The sequence below is a fragment of the Haemaphysalis longicornis genome, unplaced genomic scaffold (assembly GCF_048455015.1).
Source record: "Haemaphysalis longicornis isolate Haplotype H1 unplaced genomic scaffold, Haemaphysalis longicornis Haplotype H1 scaffold_29, whole genome shotgun sequence".
Classification (NCBI taxonomy): Eukaryota; Metazoa; Arthropoda; class Arachnida; order Ixodida; family Ixodidae; genus Haemaphysalis; species Haemaphysalis longicornis.
In genome coordinates, this window is record NW_027526331.1 from 3,414,523 (window position 1) to 3,439,476 (window position 24,954).

Below are 24,954 nucleotides of genomic sequence, written 5' to 3' on the forward strand. Positions count from 1 at the left end.
GGTACAAACGGCTAACTGTCATAAAGATCGCCCACGTTTGCATTTCTTGCGTCGAGCAAACTTACCTCTTTGCGCCGGCGCTTTTCAAACGCTCCCTGGGGCTTCCTCGACAATGTGGGAGAAGATTGAAGGCACCAAAGCCGGCTTGAGACGCCTTCTTAGTCGGGCACACTTCAGTTGCTCGTGCTCCGCAACACTCAAGTCATGAAGAAAATCTTCGTTCTTGAAATGCGCCAAAGAAAGCATGCTGTTCTTAGTGGGGCTCCAATTTGCTCTCTTCGTCGCAGCAACCCAGAGCTTCTTGAGCTTCTCGCATTTCGGAAACGCGTGAAAGCTAATTCCAGTTGTCGCGTAGGTGTTCTTGCATGCGAAAGCCACGAATGTGGTTGGCATTGCGCGAAGACTTGTCTCCGTGAGCAAGAGGTACCGTTCGCCGTTATGCTGCTTACTCGGGAGCGGCTACCATGACAGACTGAGGAGGTGACGAACAGCAAATCTCCTTAGTCTAACGTCACACTGGAAGTTTGATGCAGACGAGCGACCAGTTCGGGCGACACTCCGCTAGGTGGAGTGGGGGCTGGCTGGGCGTGTTTTCGAATGGTTTTATTAAAAATACTGCGCACGTATGGAGTTTAAAATTCGGTTAGAAGAGACATTTGGGGTCCGTACTACACATTGGAACAGAATTTGGCGTAGGTAAATTTTTGTTGCAGTTGGCCTTTAATGCAAAAGAACGTAATCCATAGTGGTCTATTCTGTGCTTTCGCAATTTCAATGCATTGCGTTATCACGAACAAATTGTCATCCAGTCGCCTGTCTTGTCTAAATCCATTCTGCAGTTCCCCAAGTATTTCATTTTCTTCCATCCATGCTTTTATTTCTGATTTTCTCGCCTGCATTACGAATCTACACACCACTGACGTTACTGTGAGTGGTCTGTATGAATCAATACTGCCTTTGTCTCCTCTGCCTCTATACAATAAATTCATCCTACTTTGTAGCCAGTCCTCTTGTATTTGTTTGGTTTCTATCACCGTATCTATTTCCCTCATAAACGATTCCTTACTTTTAGGTCCAAGCAGGTTTTTCAGTTGCATTGGTATTCCGTCCGGGCCCACTGCTGTATGGGGGGAAACCTTTTGCTCGGCTTTTTTCCAATCAAGGTTGCTCAAACCTATTTCCCTTTCCGCAGCCTTCTGTGGCGCTGATGTTATCGGTGGAGGTTTTTAGATGCGAACGCATCTCATTCACTCGCCTTGTCCCTGCATCCATCCGGCGTTGTCGGCGTCCACCCCTCCCCCATTCTCCTCGCCGCGCCAGCTGCGCTCTCCGCCGCTCACTCCTCTCCTCTCCGATAGCGAACACTCTAGCTGCGTTCCAATTCGCGGACAGCTTGGTAGACACCTTACGAAGTACTCTAACTAGACGTCTAAAGGAATAAAATTGGAACGGTGCCGCGGCCGCAAACGCGACACCAGCGCAGACGACACCATCGTAGCAGACATGTTGAGAAGCGCGAGCCGCAAGTTTCGTAACTAATATTACCGTTGTTATTGCAAACGTTACGTGATTTAAAAATATAAACAAAGTCATCTTAATCACTAGTAAGTTATACTAAATATTTCAGTAAAAGAACAAGTGCTTTTGTTTCAATATTAATACGCAAAAAGTGGCGCTGGCGTCACTTATTAGTTTAGACCGGAAGGTAGCCTGCATCGTTGCTGACTTCGATGCTGTCTCCTCGAAGCAGTCTTCGTTGACTGCTTCGTTCGAATTGGAACGGGGCTTAACATGGCGGACTGTCCGCGAAGACGGCAACGAAGCTGTCTAAATGGTAAATGGCAATGCCCCTCTCTCGCGAGGGGCATTGGATTGGATTCGATTGGCTTGGCTTGGCTTGGCTTGGCTTGGCTTCGCTTGGCTTGGCTTGGATTGGATTGGATTAAAGTGGATTGTGTTGGATTGTGCTGCGTCATAGCCGCGGCAGACGCACTGGCCCCGGCGCGTCCCCTGACCGTTATGCGCGCTATAAAACGGGGTGCCTGCGCCGCTCCGCTCCATCGTTCCAGCGCCGTTCCTCCGCTGTCCAACGCTGCAACGTGAACCCCCTATGCGTCGCATCTACACAGGGGTTCCCGCGAGGGGAGGTGGGAATTTTTCCTGCCACTATTGTCCTGAACTTCTCCCTAATCACTCGATGAATATGTGCCAACACGTGCTCTCCCTCTAAATGTTCCCCTTCGTCATCAATCAGTAATTTTAATGGTTATCGTTTTTTGAGCTTAGTGATTTTACATGGTTCCAAAACTTCTTGGATGCGCTTTTGTCCTTCTTCCGTATTTCTGCCATCCAGTGCTCGCTTTTGTGCTTGATCTTTGCTTGCACCATTTTCTGCACTTTGGTTTTTTCCCCCGGTAGGTATCCCACTTCTCCTTCACTACTCCGGTTCCATACCAGTTCTTTTTGCTTCTCTATGTTCTCTCGACGCCTTTCTTCGCTGGTCAATAGCCTCTTTTATTTCCTTATTCCACCAGCTTCTCGGCATTCTCTTCCTTTTCCATCGGTTTCGTTGATTTGCTTCATTCATCATATCCATTATGAACGCAATCATTTTGTCGTAATCCCAATTTTTGCCTAGGTATTTATTGATTTCATCTTTCAACCTAACAGCGGTGATCTTTAACTGCTCATTATTCAAATTAGTTCCTCCTATTGTACCTAATTCTACTTTTGTCCGGGTTGCGCCTCCAAGGTGCAAGCTAAACCGCTTGTGGTCGCTTCCTAAGCTGTCTGCTCTATTTTAATCTATCCTCATTTCCCGCAGCCTTCCGTATACTGTCTTGGAAAATAAACTGTAGTCTATGCTGGACTGTCTGTTACCACTTTCCCACATTATTTGTCTGTCACACTTGCTTTCCGTGTTTACTATTACAAACCGGTTTTCCTGACATTGGTCTATCACTACAGAACCGTTGTGGTCTGTGTATCCACCCAAACCTTCTATATGGGCATTCATATCTCCAACTATGATTATTTCGCCCGAATCTTTGAACTCGTTTATCTCTCTTCTCAAACAGTTTACAATTTCCTCCTTTTCCTCCCTAGCACTACTTCCGGTCCACAGATACACCACTCCTAACCATGTATTTTTCCCCTCTATGGTGCCTCTAACCCATAGATGCTCTTTACAGCTTTCATACACTCTCTGCCAGTCGGTCCCTTGTTTAATCAACATGCCAACACCTCCCCCTTTCTTCATTCCTGTGGTCCTGTTGCAACCTTCCCAGACATAATTGTCTATGATAGCTGGGGCTTCTAGGTCCCGGAGGTGAGTCTCGGCTAAAGCGTGCACGTCTATTCCTTCCTGTTGAAGTTGCTTTTGAATTTCCACCCACTTATCTGGCTTTCTGCCTCCCTTCATATTTGTGTAGATGATTAAAAATTTATTGTATTTGTTTTTCCCTTTCGGCTTACGTGGTCTGTTTTTGTCTTTTACAAAATTGTTTGCTCCATTGCTTCCACTTAAATCGCTTCTGTCAACGCTCTCAGTTACGTCTGTAGGTTCTCCGTTTAGCTCTAGGCCTGGCTGCCTCCCAGCGTTGAGTGTGCATGTGTCCCTTGCTTCCCCTTTGTCTCCTAGTTTGCCTTCCTTAGCTGCGCGGGTCCTCCTAAAAAAGCTACCGCTCTCCCACCTGAGCCCCCCCCCCCCCCCCCCCCCCCCGCCCCACTTTGTTTCCTAGCCTGGGGCTGAAGTGAATCCCGTCCCACAGAAAAGCTTGCCTATATCCGATGCTGCCCACTACTCTGTTCACGACTATCACTTCAAGCCCAAGTTCCCTGCCGCACCTCACGATCTCGCTGTTAGCAGCGAGTACTGCCCGTTCGGTGTGCACGCCCTCCTTCATCACCTCCGGCACGGTGCAGACTGCAATGAGCGCATTTGGGGCCGTCGCCCGCAGGTCCTTTACCCCCTTCGCTATCTCCTGGCCAAGTTTTCCCTCCTCTCCCTTTAGAACATCGTTAAGCTCCGCGGCAATCACCGCAAGGTTTCTAGCTTTACTAGACAAGGAAAGCTGCCCCTTCGCTGCAGTGATCACCGTATGCATCGTTTGACCTGGGAAACACCCCACCTTCACACGCTTATCCCCCTTTACCCTTTCCACTATGGCAGCGCTGCTGCTCTTCATGTTAGAGTCACCCGCAATGATTACCACGCTATCATCTGCCACGTGCCGCTCTTTACTGGTACCCGGCTGATCGACTGGTTTTGCTGTCCTATCTTGCAGCACGTGGGAGTAGCTGTTGCCTTTCGTTGCTTCCACCCCCGGTGTCACCTCGGTGCATGCCTCCGCTTCGCTGCATGAGCCGAGGTGTTCGTCATTTGTTGGCGAAATGACGCCCCTTTTTAGCTTCCTCTCAGCTGCTTCTAACTTTACTTAGCGCTGCCTCCAGTTCTGCAACCCGCTTAGCTTACCCCGAGTTATCCGCTTCTACGCATTCTAGCCGCGACACCACTACGCATAACCGACACGTACCTGCCCCTTCGTCTGCCTCGCCGCCATCCCGCTGAAAGTCCTCTGGGTCTACCTGCCGCGGACAGCTACCACACTGTACCAGCTTTCTACGCGTCATCTCAGCTGAAAAACACGACACAACGGGAAAGAAGCGTGCAGGTTAATACTCAGCTTCGGCTGTCCTCCGCTGTCTCGGCCGTTTCGCTGTCCTTCACTGTAGAAACACGCTGTTGTCGGAGCACCAGAAAAGCACGTCCGAACAGGTTGACTGCGCACTGCGCACTCCCACTGCGCAGATGCCGCGGCATACAGCGCCACTTCGCGACGTCAGCAGTCCGAATGCAAAGCGTCCTGCCGCTTTAAAGTCCAGAAGGTATTGGTTCAACTCCTCCATTCCCGCCATCTCTCGGCACAGCTTGCGCCGGCTTTTATCACGGGACCTGCGGAGGATCTTTTGCGTACTTGTACTTTTTGGTGCTGTGAGAAACACACTGAAAGAGCAACACTCTGAAATTCGCGAGTTTGATTCCCGGCCACGGCTGCCGCTTTTCTAATGAAGGCGAAAAGTGAAAACGCCCGTGTGTTCGAGATTTTTGCACGCGTTAAAGATCCCCAGGTGGACAAACTTAATCCCGATCCCTATACTACAGCGCGCGTCATCGCCTGTGTAGCGTCGCGCGTTAAACCCCACAATAAATTAATCAACTGAAAGTCTGCTAGCTGTTGGGACTTATGGTTCTAACGTTTCTCACTTCGTCTAGCTTAGGCAGTGCACCCCGGGCTCTTTTTAAAATCGTTTCTCTGCCACTTTAAGTTGTAAGCACGCCAGTGTGCTGCTTCCTGTATCATCGCTGTTCTATACCAGTCATGCATTTAACAAGTGAAGTCTTGCTCCTGGCTTTGTGTCGCGGAAATGGAGGCAACTCCTCGCCAGCAAGCCCCTCGTCCACCACGGTAGCACGACATGACAGAAGTCGGATCTTGAACGCATTCGCCAATGCAACAAGCCCCTTAAGCGAGTCCATGATTACCTGTGGTCGACCCCGTCACCGCTACCGTTTGTATACTCTCCGTAAAGTGGTGGCACAGCTGAAAGAGAGAGAGAGAAAAGCTATTATTAAATACATGCACGCAGGCCTGCATAGTCCTTACATTCCAGAGGACCTCTGGTGACCCAGAGGACCTCTGGTGACGTCTTCAAGCCGCTGCCTGATGTATGCCGCAAATTGCCTTGGTTCTTCGGTGGTGCTTGTTCCGCTCAGCTATCGTTTGTGTGGTGTTTTTTAGTGCTGTGTATGGTTGTGCAGTTCCAGATTATGTGATCTTGGTCTAGTATGACGTTACATGTGGAGCAAGGTGGGGGCGCTGTATCAGGATTTCCCCATATCTTGTGCAGTCTATCTGGAGAGTCCAAGACGTCTCTCTGAGCTCGTCTTATTAGGGTTGCTTGTTGTCTTGTGAGCGTGTCAGAGAGCTGTGGTAGCTTCTTCCTTCCCGTGGAGTAGTCCTTCAATTTAGGTACTGTGGGGACCGTGAGCGTTGGATTTGGTTTGAGGTTGGCAGGAGCCCGGGCTGCGGCGGGCCTAGCTGACATGAGCTCTGTCCCGACTTTGCAGGTGGGCTTTGCAGAGAGGGCAAGCCCATTTTTTTGAGGGGATGGGGGCGGGAGTCTTGCGTTTTCTTGCCATAAGGATGAGGAGGAAGCAGGAGAAAAACAGTCAATAGACGGGAGCAAGCACGCTGAAAATAGTCAAAGCAGTGCGCTTCTCCGAAGCTGAGGTGTTTGAGGGCAGCTGGGTAGCCGAGAGGGGGAGAGCTGGCGCAGGTAGAAAAAATCATGAACCCTCCAGTTAAACGACGACGATGGGTTATCGCGAAGCCTTCTCGTGACGGATTCTTTGGTTGTCGTCTGAGTCAGAATGTCAGAATGGAGCATGAGTCAGAATGTCAGAATGGAGCATGTTGACGGACGGCGGCTTGATAACGCGAGGAGCCCAGTTTTGATTCTGGCCACCGCGAGCATTCTTAAAGAGGATAGCCTTTCTTGGACTACATAAACCCAGACATTTTGGTCTGTCTGTATGTCTTTTTGTCTGTCTGGGACTTCATTAAGCCACCCGACCAAAGTGAAGCAGAAGCTCAGCTATAGTTTTATATACGCACGGTCAAATCTAAACGTGAAAGTCCGGTTCCTGCTTATCAGCATTGTGGAACATGAACCAAACATTACGCAAATAGGAGGCAGAAAATCAATACGTAAATGGTATTTACAGGGTTCCTTTAAAACATTCATGGGTACTTTTCTTTAAATGCGATAGTATGACCTTTGGCATGATGTCCTGCCGGTACAAGTTGGCACCCGTTTCCCGGAGGAAGTCCAGAAGACTGCTGTGGTGGGGCCCCAAAAGCCATCGCTGAAGATCGGGGGTCTCCCACGATGCAGGCCTGTGCCGCGAAGGTGTCGGAATCTCACTGTACTCAGGGAAGGAAACGTCTATAGCAGGTTATTGGTGTCGGCACCTTCGGCAGAAGCCGTACAGAAGGGGCAGTTGTTGGTAAACGGGGCATGGTATCACGGTGGCCACGCCCGGGTTACCGCAGGGTAGATTGCTAGCGCAACTACCGTGAACGCACGCGTTCAGTCAGCCACAGAGAGTAGCTATAAAAACTCGAAACAATCAAACGGTTCGTTACCACAAACGAACTGTAATAAGAATGACTGACTTGAGCCAACTCTTGATAAAGGTTTCCGCATGTTAAACATCAATGCTCGAAGTATCGCAAATAAAGCAGATAGGCTAGAATCAATTATTCTGGGCTACAAACCCCACGTGGTCGTCATAACAGAATCTTGGCTGCGTGCTGAAATGGATGACCATGACGTATTTCCACCATCTTACCAAGTGTTTCGTCGGGATAGACCCACGAGATACGGTGGCGTCGCGGTTTTGGTTAAAAGTAATGTATCAGCTGAGCTTGTCCGTCAGATAGACGATCACGAAAGCATCGTTTTGAAGCTTTCCTGCTGGGAGCGGTCTTTGTTACTTTGTGCAGTGTATCACGCACCGGACTCTCCTGCTAAATTTTTGAGTGACCTTCATGATCATATTAACACGTTTAACAGGAACAGTAAGATCATTATAGCTGGTGATTTTAATCTCCCTAGCGTTAACTGGAATAATCCCCATCCTACGTGTGGTTCACCTGCCCAGCATTTATTCGACATTATGTTTAGTCATGACATGCTACAGATTGTCACTGATCCAACCCGAGTTGATGTTACGTCGTCTTCCGTGCTTGATCTAGTTTTTATTAGTCGCTCTATTGAACTTTATGCTGCATCTGTTGATCCTGGTTTGTCTGACCACAAAATGGTGTTTTTTTCTTGTTATCTGGGTGCTATGCGCCCTTCTTCCGTTTCTAAAAAGGTGTGTGTAAAGGGTTTCTCGCGTGCAAGGGACGAAAGCGTGCTCGATTACCTCGACTTATGCCTTAGCAATTTCAATGGTACTAACGCCACAGAATTATGGAACCGGTTCAAGGAAATATGTGCTTATTGCCTTCGTAACTTTATTCCAAACAAAGTAAAAAAAACTGTCAAATTAACACCCTGGGTTACGCGTGACGTCATACACCTTAAAAGGAAAGTTAAACAAATGAGGAGAAGACGCGCCCCCCGTGAGGCAGTACAGGTGGCCCAAACTGCCCTAAACGAAACCCTGAAGCAGTCAAAACGTCGTTATTTCCAAATAACCTCGCCTAATTTTATTCGTAATGCCCCACAAAAATTTTGGGGTTTCCTAAGGGAGAAAAAGAAAATGATCCACCGAATAAAGCGTGGTGACGTGGTTTTGACTGATAAACAAGAAATAGCTGATCATTTAAATGAATATTTTCATAGTGTCTTTTCCAATGTACCGAATTCCGTACTCCGCCCCATCACGTCGCTGTCTTCGTCCCCGGAATCTGATTTTATATCTCCGCATGGCGTTCTTTCCATGCTTCTTAACTTAAAAACTAAATCCTCGGCTGGGCCTGACGGTATACCAAATACTTTTTTGCACCGGTATGCTGAAATGATTTCCCAGTATCTTGTTATTATTTTCCGTGCATCCGTTGCTTCGGCTACACTACCTCCAGACTGGCTTACGGCACGTGTTGTGCCTCTGTTCAAAAAAGGTGATGTTGCACTAGTGCCTAACTATCGTCCCTTCTCGATAACGTCGTCTTGCTGTAAATTACTTGAGCATATTATAGCTACTTACATTACCAATTTCCTGAACACTAACGGTTTACTTCACCCCTGCCAGCATGGTTTCCGGAAAGGCCTCTCTACCGTGACGAAACTAACTACAGTCATCCACAGCTTCGCAAGTGTTCTTGATAAAGCAGGCCAGGTGGACGCCATTTTTTTAGACTTCAGCGAAGCATTTGATCTTGTTAATCATGGCAAACTAATTCACAAGCTAGAATCAATTGGTATTCCTGAATTTTTGATAAACTGGGTTTCTTCATATTTAACTAACCGCACTCAGTTTGTTAGCATTGATTCGATAACTTCTACTCGTCTACCAGTAGCTTCTGGTGTTCCGCAGGGAAGTGTGTTGGGGCCTTTGTTATTTCTAGTTTACATCAATGATATTGCTGCCGTAGTAAAAGACAAAGTTCAAATTAAAATGTTTGCCGATGATTGCGCGTTGTTTAGTGAAATTACTTGCAAAGAAGACCAAGAGCAACTTAATTTTAACCTTCATAATATTCAGTCATGGTGTGATAAGTGGGATATGAAGCTAAACGCCGACAAAACTGTGTTCATTAAGATAATCAACAAACGCAAGAGCCTGTCCTTCACGTATACTCTTCCATCCCGTCCTTTAATTGAAGTAAATGAATATAAATATCTTGGGGTCACACTGTCAAATACTCTCTCTTGGAATAACCATGTGTCGAACGTATGTGCATCAGCTTTTCGTAAGCTTTGCCTTCTCCGGCACAATTTAAAGGATGCTCCGTCAGATACCAAACTTCTAGCATATACTTCCATTATCAGACCCAAACTTGAATATGCATGCACAGTTTGGGACCCTCATACTAACCTAAATATTCAAGCATTGGAAACGATCCAGCGGAAAGCAATACGTTTTGTAACTTCTAATTCTAAATATCATAACAGCGACTCGCCCACAAATTTAATGACTGAACTTGGCATTCAATCCCTTCAAAAGCGGAGAAAAATTTTCAGGCTTAGGTTTCTTTTTAAGCTGTATAACAGGCAGCTTTCACTGGATCCTGAGCCATTCCTACAACCATTGGTGACACGACTAACAAGACATCGACATGAAAAATCGTTAACACCTTATAATGCCAGAACTAATTTTTTTAAAACTCCTTCGTTCCCCGTACGATAACGGATTGGATCAGCTTGCCTTTGTCATCACTACAGTCTACCCATAGCATAGATCTAATTTAGTGATTTTGTTTTAAACTAGCGGTTCCTTGATTTGTGTAGTGAACGGTTTTTTACGTATTCTTGTTTCCATGCATAGTTCTTTTTCTTTAACTAGCGGTTGCTTGATTTGTGTAGTGAATTTTTTTTTTTTTTTTGTTTTTTCTATGTTTGATATTTTGTTTGCCATAATCTGCGGCTACATTTTTGTGGTGTGTATTTGCGTGTATTGTATGTGCTGTATTGCCCCTCCTGCTTGGGCCCAAACTGGGCCTGCAGTATGTACTAAATAAATAAATAAATGAATTAATTAATAAATTAATAAATAAATAAATAAACTCCAAGTCTACGAAGCAGGATCTCGTCCCAGCGAGCGAGCCCACTAGGAAGGTCTGTTCCACACGGTGGGACGAGAGCACGTGTGGCGCGCCGCAGATCTTCCATTAGTTCGAGAAAATGTTCATGTGGGCAAGTTGTCAGCAAGGGCAGGGGCCGTGGAACTGACGCCAGGTTACAGAAACTATCCGCCGCAATATGAACGGTGATAGTATTACGCCGGATCCACGACAGTCCGAGAGGGCAGGGGTACGTGTCCAGTAGGTTATGAATATCTCTTGAGACAGACGAGCCGGAGGCTACACGTCGCCAGTCCCGTATGGCCGCCGTTGAGTCCGTGTACATTTGTGCCGTAAAACTCCCAGGCGCTTGAGGAAGTGCCGGTAGTAGCGCTTGCAGTCCGTCCCGGATGGCTGTGAGCTGCGCCAGCATGGCCATGGCAAGGTACGGAGTGTTTCATAAGCGCAGTTTTGGTTCGCCTCTGAATGAGAGGGGCATTCTATCGCCATCTTTAAAACGCCGTCTTGGGCCCCAGCATCCACAAATGCCTCTAAAACCTAGGGCTGGCTCGCAGTCGCTAGTAATAGTACGCCCGTGGATTGTGCGTGTGCGTTTCCCGTCGACCGACTGTGGAGTCGAATGAGCGGCCGATTGTCGCGGTCGCCTGATGGTACACCCAGGGCGGCCTAGCCAATTCCAATTCCAATTCCATGTTTCCCCCCTTCCCCGTAAGAAAAAAAAGAAAAAAAATGTGGGGAACAAGACCTGCTCCAGCTAGGCTATGGCAGGTTTAAAGCAAATATAAAATAAACAAATACGGCGAAAAGTCAAACAAACATTTTTAAGAAAAACCAATTTGATGATTAAGAAAAAAATACCCCTACGTACGTAGCACGAGGACGACCACGCGAAGTTTAAAAGACTAACTAAGCGCGAAGGAACATCAAACGAGGCATAGGGAAGAACGTTCTCAAGTCAGTTCGGCACAAAAGATCGCACAACGTAGCAGTTTCACTCTCAAGTGTGTACAGCACCCTCAAAGAAAGCCGGAGTGAGAGCTGAGGCGGCATTATAAACTCTCACAGACACCAGGTCACACGCTGTAGCACAAGGACCTTGGGCACACAGGGTGGACGGGTAAGGCGGGTAGAGAACGACCCATATAAATCGCGAACGCCGCTGCCTTCGGAAAAAAATTGTTTTTGCCGGTGCCGGAACGGCGCTGATGTTCAAGCTCATCCAGGGTGTTAAGTTGAGCTTCTGCCTGAAGAGAGGGTATAGGCGTTATTTGAGGGAGGCAGGTGATCGCCCGCCTTGTAGCGCTATTAATTGCTTCAAGTCGGGCCCACTCATCTTGGGTCATATGCTGGAATTGAGCCTGATAGACTAGTCGAGGCTGAACTATTGACCGCACCAAGAGTTGCGCCATTTTGAAGAAGGAGGATTTTCGCGAAATGAAATACTACAGCCACTGCAGAAGGAAAATTCCCTCCATCGCCTGCTGTTGCCCCCGCCACTGTAGCTTTGCGGCGTTTTAAGAAATCAACCTGCAACTGTTACGAAAGGTTCCACTACATAGGTTCCACGTTCCGCTTGGAATGCACGTGCAGCAGGGCAACACGGTTCTATAAACGTTGAAGTATGGAGCTTCGATTCACGCTCGTCTCCACCGTATGGCAACGCTTACATAGAGGAACTCGGCCCGGAGCTGTGGAACGCGATAAATTTAAATTGACTCGAGTAAACCTTTAAGGTGTTTACCGTGGGAGAAGCATGATAGGTGAGCCGGAAAGCGTAAGGAGGAATTTACTTGGCAAACGTCGCGAAAGACTATCGTATTTTGTCGACATTTGCAACAAAAGGAGCAGATTGCAAGGCCAGTTTTTTTTCTTTCACTTCACTTATGATCATTCACCATCATCGTCAGAGAAAGCTCTCTTTCCTGCAGGGCGTTGTCACGTTACAGACGCCATTACTGATAACCCAAAAGCTTCGCTGGCGCTAGGATGGGAGCATTATAAAACCTGGCCGTAATTTTCAGGGATGCCTGCACCCAGGAGGGGTCATTTGTGGGTGAACCGGATTGCTTTGTGAAAATGCGACGGCAACCTGACCTGAAGAATAGCCAACGGTGGGGGAGGGCGGCAGCATTTGAAGTTAGACGCTTCATGATGACAAGAATGGAATTATTGTACAGGGTGGGAAAACTCCAAAGACGCCGTTTGCACGTTAGACTGCATTTGCCGGGTGATATCAGAAAAAAAACACTAGCCCTTTCACTCTGTGAAGAATAACGAGAAGGGAAGTTGTCTTCTGATTTACCTCAATGGGCCCATGTAAAAAACAAAACAAGTTTGTTTATAATCTGCGATTGAGCATACTTCCTCCTTAACTAGCTGACCGAAACTTATAAGGACTAAATTGTAGTTATAGGGAACAAAAGTGCGGCTGTTCGTTTCCCTCCCGTAGAAGTCCACGTATAACAGGAGAGGAAATCGCTGTACTTACAACTTACCTGCAAACTACCTAAATACGAAAATCTGCTGAAACTCGGCGCCACGTTAGAGTCGTGCTAGTAGCTATTACTCATACAATTTGTTCAAGGGAATTTTTCCGCCTCTCACTGATGTCCTATGTAGTTCACTCAACACGCACTGCAGGAAAGCCAACCTTCTCTGACGAATGTGATGGTCGTGGGTTAAGTGAAGCCAACGTGAGATTGCGCCATTCCTGCACAGTCGAAGCAGTTTGGAATAGCAGACGGGTGCATGGACATGCAAAATTTTTAAATTCACCCCCCCCCCCCCGTTTAATGGCGATGATGGTGAAACACTAGGAACAGCCATGGAATGCCGGTACCAGTAGAGCACTATGGAGCACAATCACAGTACAGTAAGAGGTCTGCTCGCTTCTGGGTGGCTGCGTTTGGTGTTGGACTCGATTTGGAAAGGTTCGCGTTCCTTCATCGTTGTAGTTTCGACAGAGCGGGAGGGGGGGGGGGGGTATTTTTTTGGATACTTCTCATGAAATAGGAGTTACAGCCATTTTTGATAACCGCACAGCTTCCGCAAACGTCCACGTATTGAAAGGAGACCAGAATTCTGTAACATTTACACCTTCATTGTGAATTCATTGGGACAAAAAATTAAAACTCGGCGCAGAGTTAGGGTTTTTTAAGTGTGAAAAATTCCTGTCCTCAGGGTATGTTCCCGCGGTACGTTGGCTAGTACCAAGTCCGTTACTTAGTGCGTTACAACGGCGTTATTTCGGCTGGTTGCCAGGAGACGAACAAGAGTTAGCTTATTACACTGGTGCGTGCCCCAAGTGAAAACCTGAAGTGGTGGCACGTGAACAGGAGTACAGCCATCCATCCAGGACTCAGATTCTGGTGAACCTGTTGCCTGAATCATCGTCAGTCCGGCTATTCAAGTAATTTTCACAAAAAATGAAGAAACGAAGGGGAAGGAATGCACAGAAACAGGATTTTTTATTTATGTAATATACATCAAACACCCGCTGAGAGCGTTACATGAGGGGATAACAAGTCTCTGAAGAATGATTTGTACGATGACCTCTTTGAAATTAATGATGCAGGGTTGGTGCACGACGTGAGCAGGTATATAGACCATTCCTGTCCCTAGATGTTTGAAGTAAATATGAACAATGACGTTGGCATCAGTATGCGCACGAGCGGGATAAACAGCTTTGGAACGGATGAGTCGACATGAACGGCAATAAGCAGGAATGAAAACATGGTTTATGTGCATGGAATGATAAAAACGATTAAAAACGCAAAATCCATGAGTTTTGCGCCGCGATAAAAGGGTAACAAGATTAGCTCGAGATTTGAGTTCGGTCGCGCTGGCTTGAAAGGAGTAATCTCTGTTAATTAATACGGCTGCACGGTTTTGGATCGAGAGAGAGAGGGAAATAACATTTATTTAAAGAGCTCCCCCTAATGGTGCGGTGGCGGCTGCCCACAGGGCCGCAGTGACCCGGAGGCCTCGGGAGGTGACTCGCACCTCGTCCGAAACCTCGGAGCTCCGCATTGCCTGCTCCCAGGCCTGGGGGGTGGGGAGGGATGGGTAGGGATTCTTCAGGCACTGGCAGAGGGAATGAAAGTGCGCGTCCAGTGCCCCACAGTGCGGGCAGCGCGTTGAGGGAAACAGGTGGGGGTGGGAGTGCTGTAGGATCATCGCGCGGTGAGGGAACGCATGCGCTTGGATGATGCGCCACATGCGGGCCTCCTCTGGTGATAGGGAGCTGTGTAGGGGGGGGGGGGGGGGGAGTGAGGCGGAGGGTTCGACAGTTCAGTCTGTGGTGCAGTGTAATGTCGGTGTATGTGTACAGGGGGATGGGGATGCTGTGGTTAGGAGCAAAAGAAGCAGGAGCCCGGGAGCCCGGGTAATCAGTTCTCGAGCATGTGAATGTACTTCCTCATTGCCTCCTAAGCGATTCAAGCGTCTCAGTAAGAGTAATTTAATGGGGATCCCAAAAGGCGCATGCCTATTCCAGCTTCGGGAGGACAAGTGTTCGGGAGGACAAGATAAGTAAGAAGTTTAACGGAGGACGGGGTGCGGCGTAAGTTTCTTCGGAGATTGCCGAGAACGCGGTTGGCGTATTGCTTATGTTAATGATATGGAATGACCAGGTGAGATCTAAAGTTATGGTAATGCCAAGGTATTTACACAAACTAACTGGTGCAATATCAGATAAAAATAGGATATTTAGCGGTTACGTAATGCGGTCGACGGTAAATGAATACGACACGCATTTTCTTAATATCAAGGGACATTCGGAATTTTTCGCACCAAGATTGAACCAGAGAATGATCAGATTGTAAGGTGACGGAGTGTTTAGTATTGTGGATAGGGCGCTAAATTAAGCAGTCATCGGTGCAAAGGTGGATGTTAGAAGATATGTTATTAGAGAGTCAATAATATAGATTAGTATAAGTAGAGGGCCGAGAACAGTATGTTGAGTTACTATTCTTGATAAGTCAATAAGTCTTTAACAATTATTCCTATGCTATCGCCTTCAGATCTCGTGGCAGACTTGAGTAACCGAGACATTTTTGTTTGTTTGTGTGCGGCGTCGAGTCTCATGGTTGCATGGAATATGTGGGGTAGTATAGGTGTCGTGACATGGCTTCTATGAGGACAGGTTGATCAATAAAGGGAAGAACAACTGCAATGGAGTAGGCCCAGATGGCCAGCCAGCCGGAGTCATCATAGGCTAAGCATGGCTCTCACGGTTTTAAGGCCCTAACAACCTCCTTATGCTCACAAGACTCTAAAATGTTTGTCTCTCTTAGCAGGCGTTAAAAATATTTCTTCAGTTTGCAAGTTTAGCGCTAGCTCTCATTTGTGCCCTTCCTCGAGTGTGCGCAGCGCCCCGCCTTGAGTAATGTCTGTTTGGCGCCTGTTTCAAAATTCCTGCTTTGAGACATGCTGATTTAACACTTGCTAAGCTAAGCTTTTTTTCGCCCATTTGTTAATTATTTTGAAACCCCACGTTGACGAGAACTTCTGTATTAATCGTTCGCATTTATTCCGAACTGCACAAAGATTACTGCAAGTATTGCGAGCCACGTTCACAGGATGTGTGATTGCGAGGTTCGGCCACCAACTCTACAAACACGTTTTATAACCTTCTCTGGTTCCGAGCATTGGGGGCCTTTTTTCAAAGCTTGTACTTCGAAAAGAAACCCAATGACAACCACGGGCCGAAAATGCTGCTCACACCCAAGGGCTGGCTGCTGGTTGCAGTCTTAAGAGGAGGAATCCTACAATATTCACTTGTTCTTCTTCCCTCCCCGCAGGTTTGAGTCAAATACAGTTATTACCGTCATTTTCACTGTTTTGCGAAGCCCCAGTTTATTCATTGTATCCGAAATCTCTGATACCATTTCTACATCGAGTGGGTTATCTTATTGTAAAATGTCATTTGGCAGCTCGATACCTGGCACATATTGGGTGCCCTCCCTTGTCCTGAGAACTGCACTTCCAGTCAAACATATTATTCAGACGTGGGTTTTCTGCCCATGTACTATATCTGCATGCGCTCAGTTGTCTTTATTTTTAGCGTACTGTAGGTTCTATTCTCTTGAACACGAACTCTTTAATTGCTGACTTTTTATATCTCCCCTATAGAAATTAAATTTTAGGGTATGTTGCACCGAACATAAGCAAACTTTGGCTTTTTTACAGCACAAATAGAAAATACAAACACCGGCGTTGTCCTTTTGTTAAATTGTTACTTTAAGAGAGAGAGAGGCGTACAAAAACAGGCCCGGGGCTTCTGGCAGGGCGCTCAGAGCCAACTCTCCCCGCTGAGACAGCTCTCGCGGGGCATGATCTACTCTTACCTCTTGGTCAAGGCGGCGTGACGTATGGTGTAGAGGGAGGCGACCTGGGCGCGAGTCCACGTTGTAAAAGATGTAAACATGTGACGTCTTCAGCTGACGCATCGGGTGATGTAAACGAAGTTACGCCCTGCATGCTTCTCGTAAACTGGAAGAATTATTAGCCTTAGCCTCACTGATCGACTAATCATACACTTGCAAAAGTGATTGTAGTTGGGAAGTTGGTATATCTCAGAATGAAACAGCTCAAAACACAGTGCAGAGTGAAGAGATGACGTTTACAGCACTTATGTACGTCGTTTTTTTACTCTTTCCTCTGTTTTGCACTTGTTCGAAGATACGGTGGCCACTTGTAGCCGCCTCTGGGGCTCATTAATCAGCTTTTCAGTGCCTCTCCAGACCACCGAAGACTATTGAAAGCCAGTCAACCTTTTCTAGACTGAATTTATAGTGTTTAGGCTACTTCCAAAAAAATGGCCCCGCTTCCCACATCAAGGCTACAATGCTGTGCTCCGCAGCTTAATGCACTTTACGTGCTGCCCGCTTCAAATAATTCGCTAGCACATCCCGAAACAGCTTTGCTCAGAAAAGAAATCAGAATTACCGTTACAAGCCTCTGCATCCAGTTTACGTTGTCTTGCAAGAACTGCATATGTGGAGGTGAGGCGCTGTTTGAAAAGGATGGCAACGGAGAGGTGCTGATTCCCCTCACCTCAAAAGAACTTTCATATTTCGGCTGGATGGGCTCGACATGACGTTTACTTTCCGATGAGGCGGTGGGCACGGGGCCCTCATGCCAGGGTGTCGAACCGGAACCGGAACCGAACCCGAATTTTTGCCCGGAACCGGAACTGAACCGGAACCGTATTTTTTCCGCCATTTTGGAACTGAACCCGAACCGGAACGAATCGAAGGAACCGTTCCGAACCGGTTCCGGGCTTCAAAAATGTGATTTCTAGTTTTCCAGTTCGGTACCCTACCTTGCGTCTGAAGATATTTTGCCACTCCCCAGGCAGAACCATGAAATATTTTGCGTAGTCTGCAGTTCCCAAGGCCCATCATGTTCTCTTCTAATTATTTCCCTCAATTTAATGTAAAGTTGTCCGTATACAGTATTAGTTTGCGTTAGGCACTGCCCATCTTTCCCAATTATCTTTTACGTTTAGAATAACTTAAGTTATAACGCATATTACGAGGCAATATATCATGGAATATTCTTCATGGTTTCTCTACATGGTGTTCAAAATCGCGTAAAGTTTTTAATGTCTTGTTAATTCGCATGCATCCCTGTCCGCTTGTGAAGGCCTTCAGGGACATTATCAACAATACATCCATATCTTCCACTTATAGTTTGAATGGGCAGTTATATACAAACAGCACTGAGACACAAACACGCGCAGTTCTCAAAATTAACGTAACTTTTTCTTGTATACAGTACCGTTGTGTCTTTTGGTTACTGCTCTAAGAGAACATGAGATTTAAAAAAATGGCGAATCCTAATTTCCACTTTTAAAGTATATTTGATAGCATTTTTATGTTATCTCGAATCTGCTTAACCTTACACTTAAGAGGTGAATGGATTGAAGTCGATTAGTGCGGGTTAGCGGGTAGACTCGCCACACCCCCTCGCCACATCGCCTCCCCACACCCCTGTTTCTTGGACCACGTGTGGCTTTCGTCACGAAATGGATCTTATAAAAGAACGCTCCGTCCACCTCAGCATCACTTGGCAGCGGAGGCAGCGAACAGAACGGTCGCCTGATAGTCGCCTTCCTATTTCACAGGTTTGAATATTCTGCAGTAATCTTTTTTCGCTTACTCAGTGACTTTTTCTGTTGCCTCTGGTGCCAACCACCCAGTGTCATTGCTATTGTGTGCCCTTGTGTATAATCCCGCATTGCTTTGGTCATGAAAAATGACATTGCTGACCTAAGAGGCGAGATCGCTGATCTTAAGCGTGAATTTCGAAAAGAAGTAAGGGAAATGCAGAAAAGCTACGAGGAAATTAAAGAAGAATATTGTCACGGGACAGGCCCCATCCTCGCCCCAGCACCGCATCGCATCGAAGTGGACGCAGCCGCCAAGGACAACGAAGCCGCGCCGGGCTGCCCCAGCCCAGTCGAGACCAGAACTAGACGATGTCCCCGCCCCGTGTCCCCAGCTCGCAAGACCCGAACGAAGACCAGTTGAGACGAGCCGACCCAGACACGCCGACGATGTGTTCCCCGCCCTTCCGTCTGACGTGGCTCGAGGACCTTCGGTGGTTCGTCACGGCAGACGCCGTTGCTGTTGCTGGGCCAGGCATTATCAACGTCGTCATCCTCATACGTGGCGGCAAGTGATTCGTCACTGCATTTTTCATCTCATCCGCATTCAATCGCCAATTTGCCTCGTCGTCGACTGGGATGGTCCTCATCGACCGGGGAGGTGATGTCACGGGACAGGAGAATACCCGCGCAAGCAAGGCCCACCACTAATGATGACAAGGAAGAAGATGGGTACGGGGCGCAGCAAGCCCGGGCTGCGTATTTCCAAACGCTTCGCTGAGCGGTTTATTCATTTAAAAGCGGTCTGGCACGGGTTGTTTGAGCGGGTCCTCCCCCGAACGAACTTGTGTATGTGCTCTAACCCTATTGCGATCACCATGAACTGGCCCATGAATTGCAGGTTCTAAGAACTGGCCCAGTTATTGAGTCTACTGAGAACGACCAGCATTTATTTATTTTTTTTTCTCTTACCCTCCCTCCCCATTCCTTTCCCCCATCGTGACCAGTGGTCATCCTTTTCTAATAAAGGCTGTCTCTCTCTCTCTGCACAGAGCACCCATGTGACATGTCTGTTCGTGCGATGGAGAACCGTATTTCAAAGTGGTTATTGGCTGCGCCCCAGGAATAACGCGACCTAAAACATACCAAATCACCAATATTAACAAAAACGACCCGTACATTTCAGTTTAGAAGAAAAAAATGAAATGTAGAAATAAAATAGGAGATGAAAAAAAAAAATTCACAGCATATCCACGTGGTGAATGATGATGAGTGGGCGAAGCTCCTGAGGGGAAATCATCGGTAAAACCGTGACTCTTCAGTGAAAGTTCGCCCACTACATCTGTGTCCGAACGTAACGTCTAGAAAGTCTCGCTTAAACCGCGCGTCGGCACCTTGGGGCTGAGCTCGCCTGATGCGTTTTGCAGACGCCTCACGAGCTCTCACTGCATCGGGGTCTGCCTGCCGATACGCGCGCTTTCTCGCCGCTTCCCGTTCTCTGACGTTTTGGAGATCCTCTTCGCGCCGCAGCCGTGCAGCTTCGCGTACGGCAGGGTCCTCCCGCAGTTGCCGTGACGCTTGGGCCTCTCGTTCTCGAACGCTGGGATCTTGGCGGCGTCGTCGCGCAGCCAGACGACACGCTTCGGCCTCCCGCTCTCGTACGGCAGGATCTTGGCGGCGGCGTCGCGCAGCTTCACGGAGCGCTTCTGCCTCGCGGGCTCGCACATCTGCAGCCTTATCCATCGGGCGACTCCGAGCGCGCGCCAACAGCGAACGGATTTTATTACAACGCTCCCCGCCATCTAGTAAACAATCCAAGAACTAAACTAGAGGTAGCCACGCCATCTAGTAAACAATCCAAGCGCATCTTTTCATCATATACAAGTACCGCCATCTAGTAAACAATCCAAGAACTAAACTAGAGGTGGCTACATACATGCGTCGAGGATGGACAGACCCACGCCCTAAGGAGCTTCGCCCCTAAAAACAGATCGACTTGCTGGGGCTCGAACCCAAGCCGCCAGCGCCAATACTCAGTGCTCTACGTCAAGGCTACAGAGCCACAACGGCGGGTTCCATTTAGCAGGCGTTCAAAAGAATAGCGCGCGCAGTGACATCACACGTGTCACGTGGGTGCTCTGTGCAGCGAAGCGTTTGCAATCACGCGCCCACTGGGCGGCTCGGAATGGCTGCCTGTAAATAGTCATGTAAATACATCGCTTCACCACCTCATGGTTCGTGTCATCTGCCGCCACGTTACAATATGAAACCACTAGGAAAGAAAATGTAGAAATGCAAAAAAGCTGCGAATTCTTAAACAAAAGCTACGAGGAAATGAAAGAAGAATGTGAAACTACAAGAAAAGAAAACGCAGCTTTGAAAGTTTCAAGTTCGACGTTGTCATGATAACGGAAACCTGGTATACGAGTGACACAGAAGTGCTGTGCCTTTCGGGCTTCAACACGTTCTTTCTAAATACGTCCAATCGCGAGGTGGGGGTGTGTTACAGCTCGTGTATACACCGCTTTCTTGTATTACAATGAACGAATTTTCGACAGTTACGACAGATTATGAAGCTTTAATGGTGCAATGTAAAAATGCTATTTTTGTTGTTGTGTACCGCCCCCCTGATGGAAAACTCGAAAATTGTTTCGCATTTTTAGAAGACCTTCTCAATTTTGTTTCGTCTGATGGTTTACAAATAACTATTGGTGGAGACTTTAACATTAACATATTACAGGCAAGCGCACATTCGCGTGATCTAGAGCTCTTTTTCGGTTATTTCGGCTGCATGAACGCGATCAAAGAACCGACTCGTATGGGCCGTCTTTCCCAAAGTCTTATTGATGTATTTATAACCAGTGATAAAAGTAGCAGTACCATGTCCGGTGTGATTGGTGTACATATAGGTGACCATTTACCTATATATATGTTCTCAATGCACACAGAAATACTAAGACGTAAGCAATGCCCCAAATCTTTCGCTTTTCACGATATTAATCAGAATACTTTGACTACTTTTCGTCAGAAAAATCCCTCTATTTGGTGGAACCCTTTACTTCTGTGCACCACTGCTGATAATGCCTACGATACTTTTCTAGAATCATATAAAGATGCATATAAAAAGTATTTTCCTCTTAAGATGGCCAAGAAAAATAATAATATAAGGAAACCATGGATTACAGACGAATGTCTGAAGATGATCCGTAAAAAAGATTTATTGTACCATAAGTTTGTAAAAACAGAGAACAGGTACGATTTTGTAGCCTTTATAAAGTACCGAAACTTTGTGACAAAGTTCTTACGCTATACTAAAAAAATGTACTTCGAACATGTGTTTTCTGAGGCTTCCTCCCGGCGTGATGTCATGTGGCGGGAATTGAATAAACTTTTGCACCCACTTACCCCCCGTAACGACGACTTTGAATTGACAGTAGATAATAAACCACTCAAGGGTCAAGAACTGGTAACCAAGTTTAATCACTATTTAACGAACCTTATGCAATGCTCCCACAATGAAAGCGCTATGAGCTTCCTAAAGGATTCTAACCCCCACAGAGCCTTTGTTTCTCCGGTAACGCCTCAGGAAATATGGTCGATTTTCTTGTCACTAAAAAATAGCAAGGCCATAGACATCGATAGGCTTCAGATTCGGCCTATTAAGTTTGTACTGGACCTTCTTGTATCGCCGCTTAGCCATATATATAGCTTATGCATTACTACTGGTGTTTTTCCAAAAAAGATGCAGCAAGCTAAGGTCACGCTACTGTTTAAATCCTGGGACAAAATCAATTTTTCCAATTATAGACCGGTTTCTGTACTTCCAGTTATTTTAAAAGGCTAGAAAAAGTAATCGCGAAACACCTTGTGTCCTTCTGTGACAAACACTCTATTATATCATCAAAACAGTTCGGTTTTCGTAAACATATGTCAACGAATTAGCTTTACTAACGCAAAAAGAATTAATAATCCAGGGATTTGAAGAAAAGAAGGTAACTTTAGTTATATTCACAGACATTTTCAAACGATTTGATAGAATTAGTCATTTACCATTCCTTTAAAAATTACAACATTATGCATTCCGGGGGCTTTACCCTTTTGCAATCTTATTTAAGTAACCGGCAACAGGTCGTAGCAATAAAGGAACACAACTCTTCTTCACAAGAAGTAAGGGCTGGAGTTCCGCAAGGCAGACTTCTAGGGCCAATACTGATCAATATTTATATGAATGATATCGTAGAAATTACTGACATTGCACATTTTATTATTTACAAAGATGATACCAGCATTTTTTTTTTCAATCGTGTGATACTACTCAGCTTTTGCATTTAGCAAATATAACCCTCCGAAAGCTTCACAAATGGACTAAGCAAACTCGTTAAAAATAAATGCTAAGAAAACTAAAGCGGTGTTATTTTCACCAGCTCAAAGATCTGTTGACAGAAACCTCAGTTTGTACATCGGATCTGAAAAGATTTGTATAGTTAGTGAAATAAAACCATTAGGCATTGTTTTTAATGAACATTTAAAATGGGATGGCCATGTCGCTCACGTCTAGACTAATTTATCTCGAGCGTGTGGGGTGCTTTGTAGGTTACGGCCTGTGGTTACATCAAATATTAAACTTATTCTTTATCATGCTATATTCACAGCTAACATCAATTACTGCAGCCTCGTATGGTTAACCAGTTCCGCAAAAAATAATAATAAGCTGCATTTATTTCAGAAAAAGGCCATTCGACATATGGCAACTGTACCATATGACTCTCACACCAACGAACTTTTTCTGCAGTATAATTTGCTTCCTGTCCAATGTCTCTACAACTTTAATCTTCTAACAAAGTATAAAAATAGCTTGCAACACAACGGTGCAGCATATCTAAGGCTATGTAGTTTAAAGGAGTACTGACACGAAATTTCTCGCTTTCCGTTTTTATGCTGTAAAGAATGCCTATTGGCCCAGTAATTACGGAAATCGAACCGAAAGCCGTCAGCCGCCAACACAGAATTAATTATAGCACGTTTATTGCAACCAATTTCAAATTTCGTCGCCGCGCGGGAAAATGGCCGTTTGAAGGCCAGCCTGCAAGCGGGCCAGCCTTACGTCACGGTCTCACCCGTGACGTCAGGGACGTTTTTCTTTCCTCCATGCGTTTGCCGCATCGTCTGCTACGATAGCACATGGTCCGCACTCGCCCGCGCAGTCTACATGTCATCTGAGTCGTCAGACTCGGATGAGTCGCTGCCACCCGACAGACAGGACAACTTTATTTGGCCAGGCGATTAGGCCGGCGATGCCTTCGCCGTCGTCTATTTTGTAATATCACTGCGGCTCGAACCGGCGCAGACCGTGGTAGCAACAGCTTGTCACCACTCTTCTAATCGATTTGATCACGAAAAAGAAGTTCCACATGCGAGAAAGTAGATGTTAGTGTGTTGAAAAATTGTGCTAGGGGTTGTTATCAGCGCCGAATTTAAAAGTGGCGTTCAGATATTTGCCGCGATGGTAAGCCTACGCTGAGAGGCAGCGGGGTTCGGCGCTCCGACCGAGCACTGCCGGCACCGCGGTGCGGCGAGCGGCCGAAAGATGGCGCCACCTGCGCACTAGAATAAAAACAGGCCGCGGCAGTTGTCTTGGTCACCGACCGCTGAAACGGAAATTATTGCCAAAATAAAGCTCCATATGCGAAAAAGTGGATGATAGTGTGGTGAAACGTTGTGTAAGGGATGGTCATTCGCAGTTGTACACATACCAGCAGCGATCAAATAGTCGCCACGATACTAAGCCTAAAGTTACCAACACCCAAGGTGACCCGTGCAACCCCGAGCCCGCTGGCTTGGGCGACAGTTCTTGCCGCCGCCGCCGCGCACGAACTCAGTCCACGTTTAGCGCTGCATGTCGTCGCGTGGAAAATAATGCATCTTGGCGTCGTCGTCGATTTGCTCGGACAGGCTTCCACGAGCAGTACTTCGCATACCGCGAGCTTGGATAGCACAACTTTGGCCAGCTCGGCTACGCGCACCGCCGCGTCGCCGCGGTGCCCGTCGACATCGCGCACCGCGCGGTGCCGGCACCGCGCAGTTTTCGGCACCAGTGCAAGGGAACACCATGCGCCGGCCACGAACTGAAGAGCAAAGACGTCGAACACGCAACGTTTACGAATACCACCGACAACAGCAGCGCAGGATATCGTTTCCGGTTCCGAAAACGACTATATGACGTCACCCTGAACCGGCCAGACACGCATGCCCGATGTTTCGTCACGCCGAAAGCGATATCGCTAGTGCTGCCGATTTGTGGAAGCTCGCGGCCTGGACAATCAAAATCGATTTTAGATGTGATTCCGGCCTCGGATCGCCGTAAAAAGTTCTGTGAGGCATCTGTACAAACTACTGAAGCCAATTATATCATTTTTAGGCGTCAAAATTTGGTGTCAGTACTCCTTTAAGAAAACCGTTAGACGTACTGTATGAAATTAGGGGAATGAGTACATGGTTCGTGCCGTTTTCAAGAACGAATTATGGCAA